The following is a 14,815-nucleotide window of genomic DNA, read 5'->3' as shown; positions in this document are numbered from 1 at the left end:
CTTAATGAGAAAAAGAAATGAGTTTTGCAGTTGCATTGCATCAGCCCAGCAATTAGAAACAGACCCACCTGGGAAAGACCTATATGAGTTTATTTCACTTCAGTTGTTTCCATACAGTATCAGTCTAAATATAGAGGATGAGATGTAGTGTAGTACATCTAGAATCAGTGTGCTCATCCTTCATGCTAAATGAGCTGGACCATCGCAACACCCCTAGAGGTCAACAACATCTCTCTTCTTTCTTTCATGAGCTGGATGTAGTATTACCATAAGGAAGTATTGTTGCCGATCCGGCATAATGTGTAATCCCCGGACGTGAGTCTGACAAACATAAATATCCTGATTCGGGAACTTTGAGCGTCCAGCTCTCACATGGTGCACATTACACTTAAGAAGAAAATGGCAGTGATTAAAGACCACCATCAAACTATTGTACAATTACTTATCTTAATCGCAATTAGTCTACACGACAGATCTCGCTGTCTGTGTCTGTTGTTCCTTCATCCCCCTGTCTGGTTCATTAAAAGTCATGGATTAGAACTTTGTGTTGGGTGGGTTTCCTTTATTTGACCTCTGCTGTGACCCTTGTAAAAGTTTTGAATCCCATGGGCCACTGACGATTGTAAATTACAATTCATTTGCAATTCGCATAAATCTGAAGAGTGTGGTCCTTCAAGGCAAAATTGTTAGAGTCCAGGAGGTGATATTACCCTGAGAACACGATGTGCTTTATTTGTTTTTTCCCCCTGAAATGCTGTTTTGATCCTGTTAGAATCTTGAGGCACTTCCTTTAATAAGAGACAATCAACCACAAATTAAATACAAATGTAGGGCTTAAACGAAACAAAAGAAAGATCCACTTTTTAGTTTTAAAAAAGGAGAAAAGGAATAAAAAAGGGATAAATAGAAGAGAAGCTAAATAAGAAGCCAAATGAAACCTCTTTATTATTAAAGGGTTAGTTCACCCAAAAATGACATTTCTCTATATAAGTTCTCTACAGTTCTTTATAAACATACATATTTACAAAATATGGTACATGTCATTTCTGTCATTAAGTACTCACCCTCATGTCGTCCCAAACCCATAAGACCGTTGTTTGTCTTCAGAACACAAATTAATATATTTTTGATGATCTGATCCACACATAGGTAGCAACGACATTGCACCTTTTGAGATCCAAAAAGGTACTAAAGACATTGTTAAAACCGTTGACTACCAGTACCACACCAACACTGAGCCTCTGCAACGAAAATAGCGTAGCAGTATGACAGAGGACAGACGAATTTGTTGAATAAAGTCGTTATTTTTGTTTTGTTTTTGCGCACAAAATTTATTCTCGTCACTTCATAATATTAAGGTTGAACCACTGTAGTCACGTTGACGGTTTTAACAATGTCTTTAGTACGTTTCTGGACCTCAAAAGGTGCAATGTCATTGTGTGCCTATGTGTGGATCAGGTACCCTCGGATTTCATCAAAAATATCTTAATTTGTGTTCCGAAATTTCAATTTTGGGTGGACTAACCCTTTAATTCTTCTCCCAGACAACAATGAGATTTAAATAGAGAATAAAGAGAGATCCTCTGTGTGTGTCTCCCAAGAAAAAGACCCCCTAATCTTCCAAGTGTCTCCTTTAGATCTCAACAATGTCTCATACTTTTGTTAAATAATAAAACTCATTTATGTCTATTTTTATTTCCGTGTAAGAAATTTGAAGAAACATCTGATACTTTACTGTGAACTATATTAAGTGCCCTGCACTATGAACGCTCAACATCTGAGCAGTAACTTTCCTCTGCAACTTTAAACCAAAAACATTTTGAACCATTTTAGCATCAATGGAAACAGGAAACTGAACAGAGTTAAATGACTATAAATCCAAGGGTTGTTTTCTGTCATTTTCCCTACACCTGTAGATCAGTTCCACTTCCTCTTCGTGGTTGTGCGTTGCAGTCCTCAGATGAACGGTAGACTTTTTCAGCATAAACAAACGTTGAACCACAGCGCAAGAGAACAAAAGCTGGATTCAGTTTCTGTAACCAAAGAGGCTGTTTTCACTTAATCCAGATCAGGTTCTCCAACATTGGAGTGTAACAGTAATTTGTCCATGCTTTGCTGTTGGTATTTTTACATATTTCTGAAAGAATGTGGTCCTACAAAAGGGAGCTGTAGCTTGATCCGCTAAAGAGCTTTCGAGAGCTATAATCATCTCTCACATTACAATGAGAAGCTGCTCAGGTTTCTGGGTAATGACTCCTGTTTGAGGAATTTCCCTGGCAATTGTTCCAGAGTCTATAACTCTGAGGTTATCTCAGCTCTGTTATTATATTGCATATCCTTTATATCACATTGATAAATATTCAAACTTTAATACATACACATTTAGTTATATATATGATAGACAAAAACAAATATTCAAGGTATACATGTAATGACGTGATGTACTTTCCCTGAGAAATTAACCTGTGACATCACCATTGCTATTGCTTGTTCCCAAGGTTCGGGTTTGGTTCAAAATGCGTTCGAAATTATTAAAATTTGCACTTAACTCATTCAGATTAATTTGTGCTACAGACATTAATTATTCCTAAAATTATGCGGCACACTGAAGAGAGATGTCCTTTAACTTATTGCAAATACAAAGCTCTGTCATGAAACTCTAGACGGCGCAGGTTGATAGGTACTTAACTCAATCTGCTTGCAATCACATTATTCTCTATAGGGCACAGCTGATTGGTTCCTGCTGTATCAGTAGCCAATGACTTCACTGCTTAGCCTTCAAATACTTGGTCAGCATTTGCTGTAGCAGTGCAGCGCGCTTTCAGAAGCCCTCCACCTTCCCCAGCTTCACCTCTAAAGATCTGCTACATGTAATTCATGTATGCTATATTGTACAGCAGCGGCATGTTTTACTTGCTTACAGCAGCATGTTGTGTATGTATTGGCCAGAGCAAGTCCTGTTTGTAGCAGATCTATTACGCCAAGAACAAACATATCAACATTGTCATATCCATTGCCACTCAGAGAGTTGTCATGACAGAACTGTTATTATTAACTGACTGACATGAGTTGGGGGTCTTGGAGCACATTTGTTCATGATCTTGGCTATGGTTCTCTGCTGGTTGCCTAAAGAGAGTGAGGAGGCATATGTCACCCATCTTATACTGAGATCATATCCCATCATCCCCAAACAGAGCAAATGCTAGTGTGGCCATCTGGGACTATACCTATTATACCCATGGGCTGTGACAAACACTGTGGGCATATCAGTGGGAAAAAGCATGGAGACTTCTACAATAGGGGAGTGAAAAGAGATGCATTGTGAGTGAATAATGTGTTCATCAGCCCCTAGAGGTCCATGATGGAACTGCAGGGGATATGTGAGAATTTAATTGAAATTTTCAGTAATAAACGATTTTTACATTTTCTGAAGAACATTTGTGAGTGGATATTGACCCTGAAAAACCTGCCACTTAATACAAGAGTTGTTGCAAGGGCATTTATATGCTGTTGCTTAAGTTATCTGTGTGGTTGCTTAAAGCCCGGAACACACCAAGCTGACGGTCGGACGTCGGGCAGTTTTTTGTTCGTTGGCCAACTAAGTTTTCTCAGAGTGTTCCGCACCGTCAGCTGAAGTTGGTCCTCGTCGGCTTTTGTCCGGCTGATTCGACATGTTAAGTAGGTGTCGGAGCTCGTTGGTCAGTCGGGCCATCTGATCATTCTGCCCGTTCAGCTACTGCCACTTGCTGGTACAGAAAAGCATTTCATCTTACACAGGCGCAGAACGGACGTGCTACTTGGCCGTCGGGTGTTGAGCGTCGGTTTGGTGTGTCAGAGCAACTTTGGACCCAGACGCTGCCGACGTGATCCAACCCCGCAATCTGCTTTTGTTGCCACCAGTACGTCAGCGCCGGCTTGGTGTGTTCCGGGCTTTAAACACACAAACATAGAGCACTTCATATATGGTAAATAAAAGGTCAAATGTGATTGCTTGACGTGCAAGAACCAACGAGGTTTATTCTCGCATGTCAAACAAGTACAGATGAGCTTCTGCTTACCATATTTAATGTGCTCTATGTTCATTGATCAATGTTTATATGCGAATAACAGCCTAAATTAGTGTTCATCAGCAATCGTGTATCGTTAGAAGACTTGAATTTAACCGCACAAATTTATGTGGATTACTTTTATGATCTCTTTATGAGCTATTTGAAGCACCAACGTTTTGGTGGAGTGGACTTTTAATGAACAGAAATTTCTCAGGTTTCATTAAAAAAAAAAAATTTGTGTTTTGAAGATAAATGAAAGTCTTATTGGTTGGAAATAACATGATTGGGAGTAATTTATGACAGAATTTGGTAAAACTTTATTTTGATGGCCTTTTAACACATTCTGTTGACTATAAGTAATGTTACACCTACCTGTCTACTAACTCTCATTAGAGTGTTAGTAGAGTATTAGTAGACTGGTAGGGTTAGGGTTGGAAAAGAGACATGCAATTGCAAAGTTACTTGTCAGTAGAATATTTGTTGGGGGAGCATCACAATAAAGTGCTAGCAGATATTAAGCAGACAGTCTACTAATACTCTAATGAGATTTAGTTGACATGTTGTTGCAAAGTTACTTATAGTCAACAGAATGTTCAAAAGAGACCATCAAAAAGTGTTCCCCAAAATTGTGTGAACTATACCTTTAATGGTTTGGTAAAATCACTGACTTGAGGATTCCTTAGCAAACACCACTAATAACTAAACATTTATTTATTTTTTTATTAAAAATTAAAGTGAAACTACAACAATCAATGAAAAATGTAAATATATGTGTATGTATTTATCATATTATATGTCAGGTTAAACCATTACCTGAGATTTCAGGTAAATCATTTAGATCATACAGGTTAAGCAGACAAGAAAGCTTGTGAATCCCTGATCTAACTTATGAAGATCACTACGCGCAGATCCGAGCACTGTACAAGTGCTGTATTGCTATAGTAATAGTTTGTGGTATGGTAATGATTAGTGTCCAGACTGAGGTGTGCGGGTGTGTGTGTGTGTTTGTGAGATAGAGGAAATGCTCGAGTAATGGGAGCAGGAAGACTAAATGGCCTATCACACACACCCCTCTCTGACCTCCCCTGAGCCGCCGGACACCATCAAACATCCCGCCACTTTCTTCTCTCTAATGGTTTCCGTGGTAATCAACATGGCGGAAGTGGCCACGGCACAGTGTGATTAGCTGGGAAGGATTCCCTAATCGTTCTATTTGTTCTCAGGCTTTGAGAAAAAGAAGGAAGGTTGCAAGAAAAAGAGGAAACATGGGTGATAAAACCCCAAAGTATTGAGAGGACATTAGTGGTGACTGCACACCGACCACTTTGTTAAGTCTGAATGGTATCTTTATAAGAAATATAAACATAAGTAACCAAAGAGAACCACACCATTCTAGACTGTGAAACATTAGTGGAGACTGGAACAAGTTGTCACACATTTTTACTCCAATTAATATTACACAGAATCCATTTATTTGGTCGATTTTTGTATATACACAAACTTAAGCAAAACTCTCAAAAATTAGCTGTCCATTAAATATTTTGTAATCTAGAAGAAATAATTTGAGGTTCATCATTCCAGTTTGTGCCTAGTCGGTTTGTTTGCTGGTAAATTTCACAAATAATTACAAAGAAACAAAGTAACACAATAAATGAAACATAAATTTTTGTAGAACATCCAATAATCTCTGCTTTATTTACAACTTTGAAAAATAATTTTTAGTGTCCCTATTCCTTTTACACCATTTTGTGAATAGTTTTTTCACAAAGAGCTACAAATGGAAAAGGAAACATTTTTTTGACCAACTAATATTGTAATTAAGTTCTATAAAAAATAAAAATACTATCCTGAGAACATAATTCAACATTAAATTTTAAATTAAAGAGTTAAATTTTAATAATAATTTACTAATTAATTTAATTATTAACATGTATTTAAAACATCTTTTGTTTTAGTAAATATTCATTCACATTTTATGCTTTTATTAGTTGTTTGTTTACTAGGTGTTTGTAACCAGCATATGCTCTAAACCATTGCTAGAAAACAAGAATAAAAACAATCAGACTTTTGACTCAAAACATTGTGATAATTATTAAAAAAAAAAAAAAAACAAGATTTGCAGGGAGCTGATGAGTCAACAGTTTAACTCTTTCACACGTACACATACAGGTCTGGTGACTTAAGAGCAAAGGCAAAACTTTTTCTCACGCTGGATATGAAACACCTCCTCATCATATAATTCCAACAAAATCTCCCTTCTCTCTCCCCAAAACTCTCCTCTTGTCTCCTGAAACACGAGCAATCCTGGCAAATGGAAAGAAGTGAGCAGTGTATGTGTTACTGGAGTGAATAGCGGGTTAGATAACACCTTAAACGAGTGACAATAGATGCTGGGAGGATGCAGGGAACAGGTGGGATACGTGACACCTCTGAACACCACCGCTGAGAGTTAGCTGGCAGATTTAAAAGGCAGATATTGATGTCAGGGGTTTACCACAGCACAGCATTCCACACAGAGCAATAGCAGGATTCATTACGCTACTTTAGTGTTTACCGCACGTTTATACCAGAATACAGTTACACTCGGTGACAAAAGCCATGTACGATGGTGACATTCTTTAAACATACCAGAGAACTATGACTCCCAAAGCCTGACTGACACTCACAGGATCCATTTCCAGACTGGAAATTCCCTGTGAATTACATACTGTAAAAAAACAGCGAGAACTACAATAGATCGAGTACCTCACGTGGTGTGTAACCAGCACAAAACATAGATATATATTTATACAAATATATAAAATTGTGTTGGTAAATTCCCATTTCTACACTGCTATAAAGAGCACATCATAAGCATAGCATATCTAATAAGGACAAATCTAAATAATAATAACAGTAGTAGTAATTCAAAACAAGAAGAAATAATATTATTATAATATTTTGCTTAAGGGAATATTTATTTATTTAGGGGTGAATTATGAACTTTTTTTGTGAGATTCACCCATATTGTGCTGACTAACCTCTTAAAAAGGCATATTCATATATATTCTAAATAAACAACAACAACAAAAAACCCTCTGAATATTGTTTTAAGATATGACAAAATGTTTTAGCAAGATGTTGCAAATTAGCAATCATCATCCATATTAAAACACATATCAGGTGGATATACATGTGTTTTCAAATGTTTGTGATCAAAGGTAATCAACCTTTGTAGAAATTCATAATTGCATTTAGTCTTTTCCACAAATAAATGTGGCATTTGAGGATAAACGAGTAAACCATAGCTATCACAGCAACCAAATACCTTTCTTTTATTTCGTTTTCCAGCGATCAATCACTTACCGGCACTGATGTTTTGTGGTCACCTTTGGAAGAGAGGCCAAACTCGTTTTTCCCCGTTTTCCCATCATCCTTGTCTTTTTTGATTGGTCTCTGTGGTTCAGGGCCTTCAGGCTAAACAGGTGTGAGGCTGGGAAGACATTTCTCTCATACCTGTGCAGACGCTGTCTAGCCCACCTGCCCTCCGTCCACAATTACCGGAGCCGTTTAGTCGAGAACACTGAGTGTTAGGAAAGCTAATACAATAATTAAACCTGTAAACCACACAGTTTCTGTCTTATATCACTTTACGTGTTAAGTAGACTCTACAAGGAACATTTCTTTACAGTGAAAATAAGAGTGGGGTGGAGGGGGGGGGATGTGGCTGACACTAACGAAAGAAAGTCTGAACATTTCCTCTATTACGCTCACAGTACACCCTCACCATACACACAGTCATGTCTTCTCTTATAACCTAATAAATCACAGTGTTTCACTCTAGTATGGCCATTAAGGAGGGGAATAGAAACTAAACACCTTTCAGAGCACTACTCATGGGGTCTTCAAACTCCCAAAATGGGGACCACAGAGCTAGCATTGCTAAATGACTAACACTGATTACTTGGCAAAAGCTCTCATGTCAGGCCTCAACAATAAGTTTTACAATACATTTTCTTTTTTTCTTTTTTCTTTTTTTTTTTTTTTTCCTGGCCTGTGTGAGCTAGTAATCCAAAGATTTTATCTGATTCACAATAACAGCTGTAAATATGTGATTTTTATGCAATCAACAAGTTCCAAATGTAATGCCAATTTGCAGATGCAAGTAAAAAACATATTAGGAATCACAACATAATACATAGTTTAAGCTGAATGGTTTCAGCCATCCATCCACTTTCCAAACTGCTGGTCCAATGTGGGTACAGTGTAAAATCATACAGATATAAATTCCTTTTAATTGATTATTACATTGTTTAATCAAGGTTTATGCAACGTTCAAGATAAATCTTTTACTGGAGCTGCCAGTTTGCTAAGTTTCAAAATGTTATTTAACAGCAAGCACAAACTATGCAAAAGCGGCAGTCTTCAGTGTCCGAATTCATTCATTCGTTTTCATTCACTCCTTCACGTGGACTATATTAGTGGAGTAATGTAGGGAATAGTGAATGAGGGTATGGGGGCGATTTCGAACACAGCCATTGTTTGTTTCTTATCAGTTGACCCAACATTGGCAGATGTGACAAAAGGTTAATTTAGTTTCTAGCAAAAGCTGATATGTTATGAGCCTTGTTTTCAGGAATCAACTATATTAATGCAGGTCCTCTGACCTCAAATCGAAAGTCAACAATATATATAACCTGTATTTTGGCTAAATGGGTGTAGGGCTGCAACGATTAATTGTGATTAATCATTTGCAAAATAAAAGTCTGTGTTTACATAATATATATGTGTGTGTTCTGTGTATAATAATTATGTATATATAAATACACACACATTCATGTATAGATTTAAGAAAAATGTCATATTTATATATAACATATTTGTTTATATGTAATATAAATAAAAATATAAATATATATATATTTATAATACATGCATATATTTCTAAACTTTATACCTGTATGTGTGTGTATTTATATATACATAATTATTATACACAGAACACACACATATATATTACGTAAACACAGACTTTTATTTTGCAAACGATTAATCGCGATTAATCGTTGCAGCCCTAAATGTGTGACTGCATTACCAGTGAATACTGTGTAAAAAGAGTTGGCATTATTATTAACTTAAGGCAAGCTCACACTACGTGACTTTTGGCCGGATTTTGTTGACGCAGACTTCTTAAGGTCTGCAACAAAAAAATCAGTGCTTGTTGTGGTCGTCAATGTTTGTTAAAGGATTAATTCATTTTCAAATCAAATTTTCCTGATAATTTACTCACCCCCATGTCATCCAAGATGTTAATTTCTTTTCGACTGAAGAAAGAAAGACATGAAGGTTTTTGATGAAAACATTCCAGGATTATTCTCCTTATAATGGACTTCAATGGCCTCCAAACGGTTTAAGGTCAAAATTATAGTTTCAGTGCAGCTTCAAAGGGCTTTAAACGATACCAGACGAGGAATAAGGGTCTTATCTAGCGAAACGATCGGTCATTTTAAAAAAAAAAATGTAAATGTATATGCTTTATAAAAACAAATGATCGCCTTCCAAGTGCTTCCACCAAAACCACACTTTTGTATTCTTTAAAAAGCTTACGCTGTATGTCCTATGCCTTTCCTATTCTACTTACGGAAAAAAAACTGAACTGGCGCTGCATTCGTTATGTAAGTAGAATAGGGAAGGTGTAGGACATACAGCGTAAGCTTTTTGAAGAATACGAAAGTGCGGTTTTGGCAGAAGCACTTGGAAGGCGATCATTTGTTTATATAAAGCATATACATTTACATTTTTTTCGAAAATGACCGATCGTTTCACTATAATTTTGACCTTCAACCGTTTGGAGGCCATTGAAGTCCATTATAAGGAGAATAATCCTGAAATGTTTTCATCAAAAACCTTAATTTCTTTTCGACGAAGAAAGAAAGACATTAACATCTTGGATGACATGGGGGTGAGTAAATTATCAGGAAAATTGTATTTGAAAGTGAACTAATCCTTTACGTATGAGCAGGTCAGCTATGTGATCCGAGCCTGTCTCGAGCAGTCGCTGCAATATTTTCAAACCTGTTTTATGTTATCACCACGTGATCTTGTAGTATGTGCAATGCAACGACAAGGTGGAACTAATCCAGCCAATCAAAGTGCAGATGGTATAAACTGAAAAATCATGTGAATTCATGTAAGAAAAGTTTTTTTTTTTTTTTTTTTGGTCTGGACTGCTTCTTGACCAAATGTCCTGTAGTTTGTGCACATCGTCAGCATTGTGTTGTGTAGTATGTGCCCTGCTATGACAAGACGATGACAGGTGACAAACCTTGTTGTGTAGTGTGGGCACCACAGCAATTCAGGTAGTCTTAAGCCATATTCGCACAGGATTAGTATTACCTGGTGACCTTTAGTCATTTGTAATAATTGCAGAAGTTGTCTGTGATCTTAATCCCATGCGAATCGGCTATGTCTGCAACTTCCCCCGCAAATGACCCACCATTTTTTGCCGAACACCAAGGTCCTGTGATATTAGTCCCATGCGAATCGGCATCTCTGATTTGACCAGGTTTTGGCGGAGTCGTATATCATTTTGTCAAGGTTTTTGTTTCCTGTGCGCCTTTTTATCCATCTTTTGCGAAGAATGGAGGCTGCGTTGGAGTGTTTTGATAGTATTTTGGGTGCTGGCTGGGTCATATTGCTATACACCATACAACTATACTATTTGCAGAAAGAGAAAGCTGAAAACAATCAGAAGAGCAAAAACAAAAAGAATGATTAGATGGAGATGGATGACATGTATAGCAGCATGTGGTAAGGAACATTCTTCTGTTTATGATATATCCTACAGCGAGACCTATAATGACAAGACATTTCCAAGCAATAGACTATCCAAAAGTCAAGCGAGAGGGTTTGCTTATCCGGGAGATAAGTCAGTAAATTCAAGTAAAATCACAGGCTTCGCTTTACACCACACAAAACTCTGATGTGTGGGGGTGATTTCTAAATCACACGAGGTCCCCAGATAATACTAATCCCATGCGAATAGGGCTTTTCAGTCCTGTAGTGTGAGCTTGCCCTTATTCATGCAGATTCTTTCAAGGCACTTAGTAGTTCAAATCTCTTCACATTTCATGTCAATCAACTGGACTGAATCTCTGTCACATTGGTCCCGGGCCATCTTTATTGTTGAGCCCCTCATGATTGTTTGCCACTCATGGGGCATCAAATTCCAAAATGGACCTGCTTACCAACAGAACAGTTAAAACAGGCACAGCAAAATATGTTCATGGGCAATCCTGTCCAGATTAGCTGCGGGAAGCTTTTAAATAGTTATTTGCATTATTGGCAAGATGATGAGCTTTTTAATATGTCAGAAATCCAATATTGCCATTAAACCCAACTGATGTGTGACAGTTAATTATGTTGCCGTATGTTGGGGTCGTAAATAGATTGGTTAAACACTTCCTGTGGCAGACGGCACTTTAAGGTTAATTTGCGTAATTGGTGATCAATCTAGTTAAAGCAGGTCAGGTCTAGCCTAAACATGCTCCTCTTTAGTACCAGCATTCAGTTACTGTTGGACTCGCCAAAATCACACGAAAGGGGCTCTGGGAGGTTTTGTGGGACCAAATCAAGCCAGGTCAGGGTAGTTATTTTCTGGAAGCAGTCTTTGATGCTGGCTGCAGGGGGTGAATGAGCTAGTGATCATCTGTTGTGAACCTTCTGCTAATAACTCTGAGTTGTTCTTTTTTTTATTGTTGACGTAAGTACTACTCAGCCAGCGCAACTACACTATAAAAACATTCCTTGAAAATAATTTTGTCCTTAATACAACAAATATTGTAGTTTTGTCATATTTTAAAATTTATTAAAAAAGTTAGCAGGTTATTAAAGGTTAGCATTTCCCCTTGAACATTTTATATGTTTATATGTTATTAGCGTCCCAGCTGGTATTTTCTAATGTTCTTAATCCTGGTATTATTCCTACTGTCCTGTAGATAATCCTTAATGTTGTTATGACAATACTATCCATCCAGCCATCCATCCATCCATCCAATAGCTTTTTAGTTGTTAATATAAATTTATGATGAGAAACAGTAGTAAATTGTGATTCATTTCAGGGTTTTTTTCTTTAGATTTATTTATTATTTATTCAAATGAAATTGTTTTTTTTTTCACAAATGACTTTACTTTTGTGAAATTTTCATATCAGATTTTTTATCTGATAATTTAGCTATGTTTTGATTAATATTTTTTAAGGTCATGGAAGGTTGTTGTGCTTTATTAGGCAGTATAAAAAACAGGATTTCATCATTTTATAAACGTGGACATTTGATCTCTCACCACGTATTTCACACAAGCACCTTGTTCCCTAAACACCTTACTTTAAATGCCCAAGGAGTTTTCTTTGTTGCATAATGCATCAACCACTGGCCTAAATGTTACATACTGAACTGATACCAGAGGGCAATACCTCTTTAAATGAGATCCGTCGGTTTGTATCCCAATATAGGAATCCTATTTGAGCTAGTGCTGTGGTAAGCTTTGAGCTAATACCCATAAACACATCCCTTCATGTATTGCTGGAATGTTATTTTTCTGCACTTTTTTGATGATGCATTAAGTCTGAAGTTGCATCTAACACAGTCTGGGTAATGAAGCCTCCACCTGTGCTGATGTGTGTGTGTGTGCGCACACATGTGTGTGTATGGAGGGTTAATCCATTTAGGTGTAGCTGTGCTGAGAGTGTTTGCCCGCGGGCTGGACTCTGAATCCATGCAGCTTAAGCAGTGGTAAGGAGATGAGGCGGCCGTGGCCATCGCTACAGAAATTAGATGGATGAGGAAGTAAACACAACTGGCTCTTATTTGATCCTATCCGGTGATGGAGGATCAGACACAGAGCGAGAGGGGCGATTCCTCCTCTAATGACTGTATGGGTCAGTACTCCTGCAGGACTGTGTCAAAGCTCAACACTTCTGATCTGAAGACAGACAGAAGATGGAAATGAGAGGGGAGTGGAGGACAGAAAGAGATACACTGCCAAAAATCTTAATCAGAATTTATATATAACATATTCTTATATAACAACAGAAATTTGGCTGAAAAGAAACAATGAATATGTCAGAAAATGTCTTGAGTCTAGTTTATCATGACAGTTGCCATTTTTTCATGTTTAAAGCATGAATCTAATAAAATTTCTTACATGTACTGTATATGTGCCATTAAATCAAATGTGCTATTAATCAGGTAGCTTGTTATTAACATGTTGACAGTTTAACTTTCTTTAACTTCCAGTTTGAAGAAAATCTTGCTAAGCAAGTTAAAAAATTTTAAGTATTCAGATTGAAAAAAATTGAAATTGAAAAAAATGTAGGGAATTGGGAATTGATCCTTTAGTAATTGATTGGATAGTGAGAAGTGTCTGTATATAACAGATTGGAAGTAGATGTCTACACTGCTTTAAACTGAGCCCAACCCGACCCGAACCCGAATGGTACTGTTACAAGGGGAAAGACAACACAAGAGGCGCCACACAAATGTGGTCCAGGACAAATAAATACAAGCAAACAATTCAGTCAAACGTACAAATTCAGCGCTACAAGTACAACGGTAAAGTAAAATAAATATATAAAGTTATGAAACTTTACTTTGCCCTCAGCCAAAACGATTTGCCGGGGAACAAATTATAAATTCATGAGACCAAAGATTGCCTGTTACGCACAATATATCTCATTTTTAACCACTAGTCAGATGAACTAGCCGAGGTACAGCTGTTCTCGGCTGGGTACATTAGCACTGAGCGCCCGGTTATCGCCTGGATCTCACAACTCCGACAACGTCAGATCAAATTTTCAAATAGGTGCTATCTTTATAAATAAACCACAGATTTGAGCTCTAAACAACTACATTCTCACCTGAAAAACTTATAAAACTACTGTACATTTCATGACACAATAAAGTAGTTTTTAAATTATGCAGCTTTTCTCCTCCGCTTCTCTGCTATTGACGCTTGCTGGTAGGTGCTAACCGGCGCTAACTACCATGGACGTCTGAACTTTGCGTAGCCTACTTGGAAGTGTGAAACACCGAATGTTGGCGTGCAGCAAGCAAAACTTGTCTTCTTCTTGTGACAGACAGCCACAAGCCGAGAAGCAAGAACAAGATCTGCTCTATGTCCTCCATTGTTGTTTACTGCCTCGTTTTCTTCTTCGCACGAGAATAACGTTGATCACTACTTTCCGGCATACACCACGCCTATCAAGTAAGGTTGGCGGTGGAAACGCAAGCCTGATCAGGGTGTACCCTTCCGAATCGTACCGAACCGTACTGAACTGAACTGTACCGCTCAGTGGAAATGAGCCATTAGATGATAGTAGCCTACTCTTGACGCAAGAGAAACGCGGTTATTTGATTTACGAACGCGCTTGGTTCATTTCATTCATAGAGTTTGCACTTATTCGTCTATATCATCATGCAATCTTTAAAACATTTAAATATACATGTCAAAAGATGTAGTATTTTGACAAAGCTCTGATTTCTGAGACATAGACGGAAGCGCGGCTATTTGATTTGTGGCTGCTCTCAGTAATCATTCACTTCACACACATTATTGTGTAGTAATTTTGTGCTATCCCCTGGCTCACCTGTTATTCAGTAGAATTCGTTGTGCTGCTTTTCCTGCATCATTTGGCACTGTAATAAGTTTTCCCTCAGTAATTGTTTGCCTTATCGCACTCATAGGTTTGAGTTTCATGTGCCGTGTTGTGACCGAAAGAGTGCGCAAGA

This window comes from Megalobrama amblycephala, linkage group LG22, assembly GCF_018812025.1.
Source record: "Megalobrama amblycephala isolate DHTTF-2021 linkage group LG22, ASM1881202v1, whole genome shotgun sequence".
In the NCBI taxonomy this organism is placed as follows: domain Eukaryota; kingdom Metazoa; phylum Chordata; class Actinopteri; order Cypriniformes; family Xenocyprididae; genus Megalobrama; species Megalobrama amblycephala.
The sequence above is the reverse complement of the archived record's forward strand: the minus strand, read 5'-3'. Positions refer to the sequence as shown.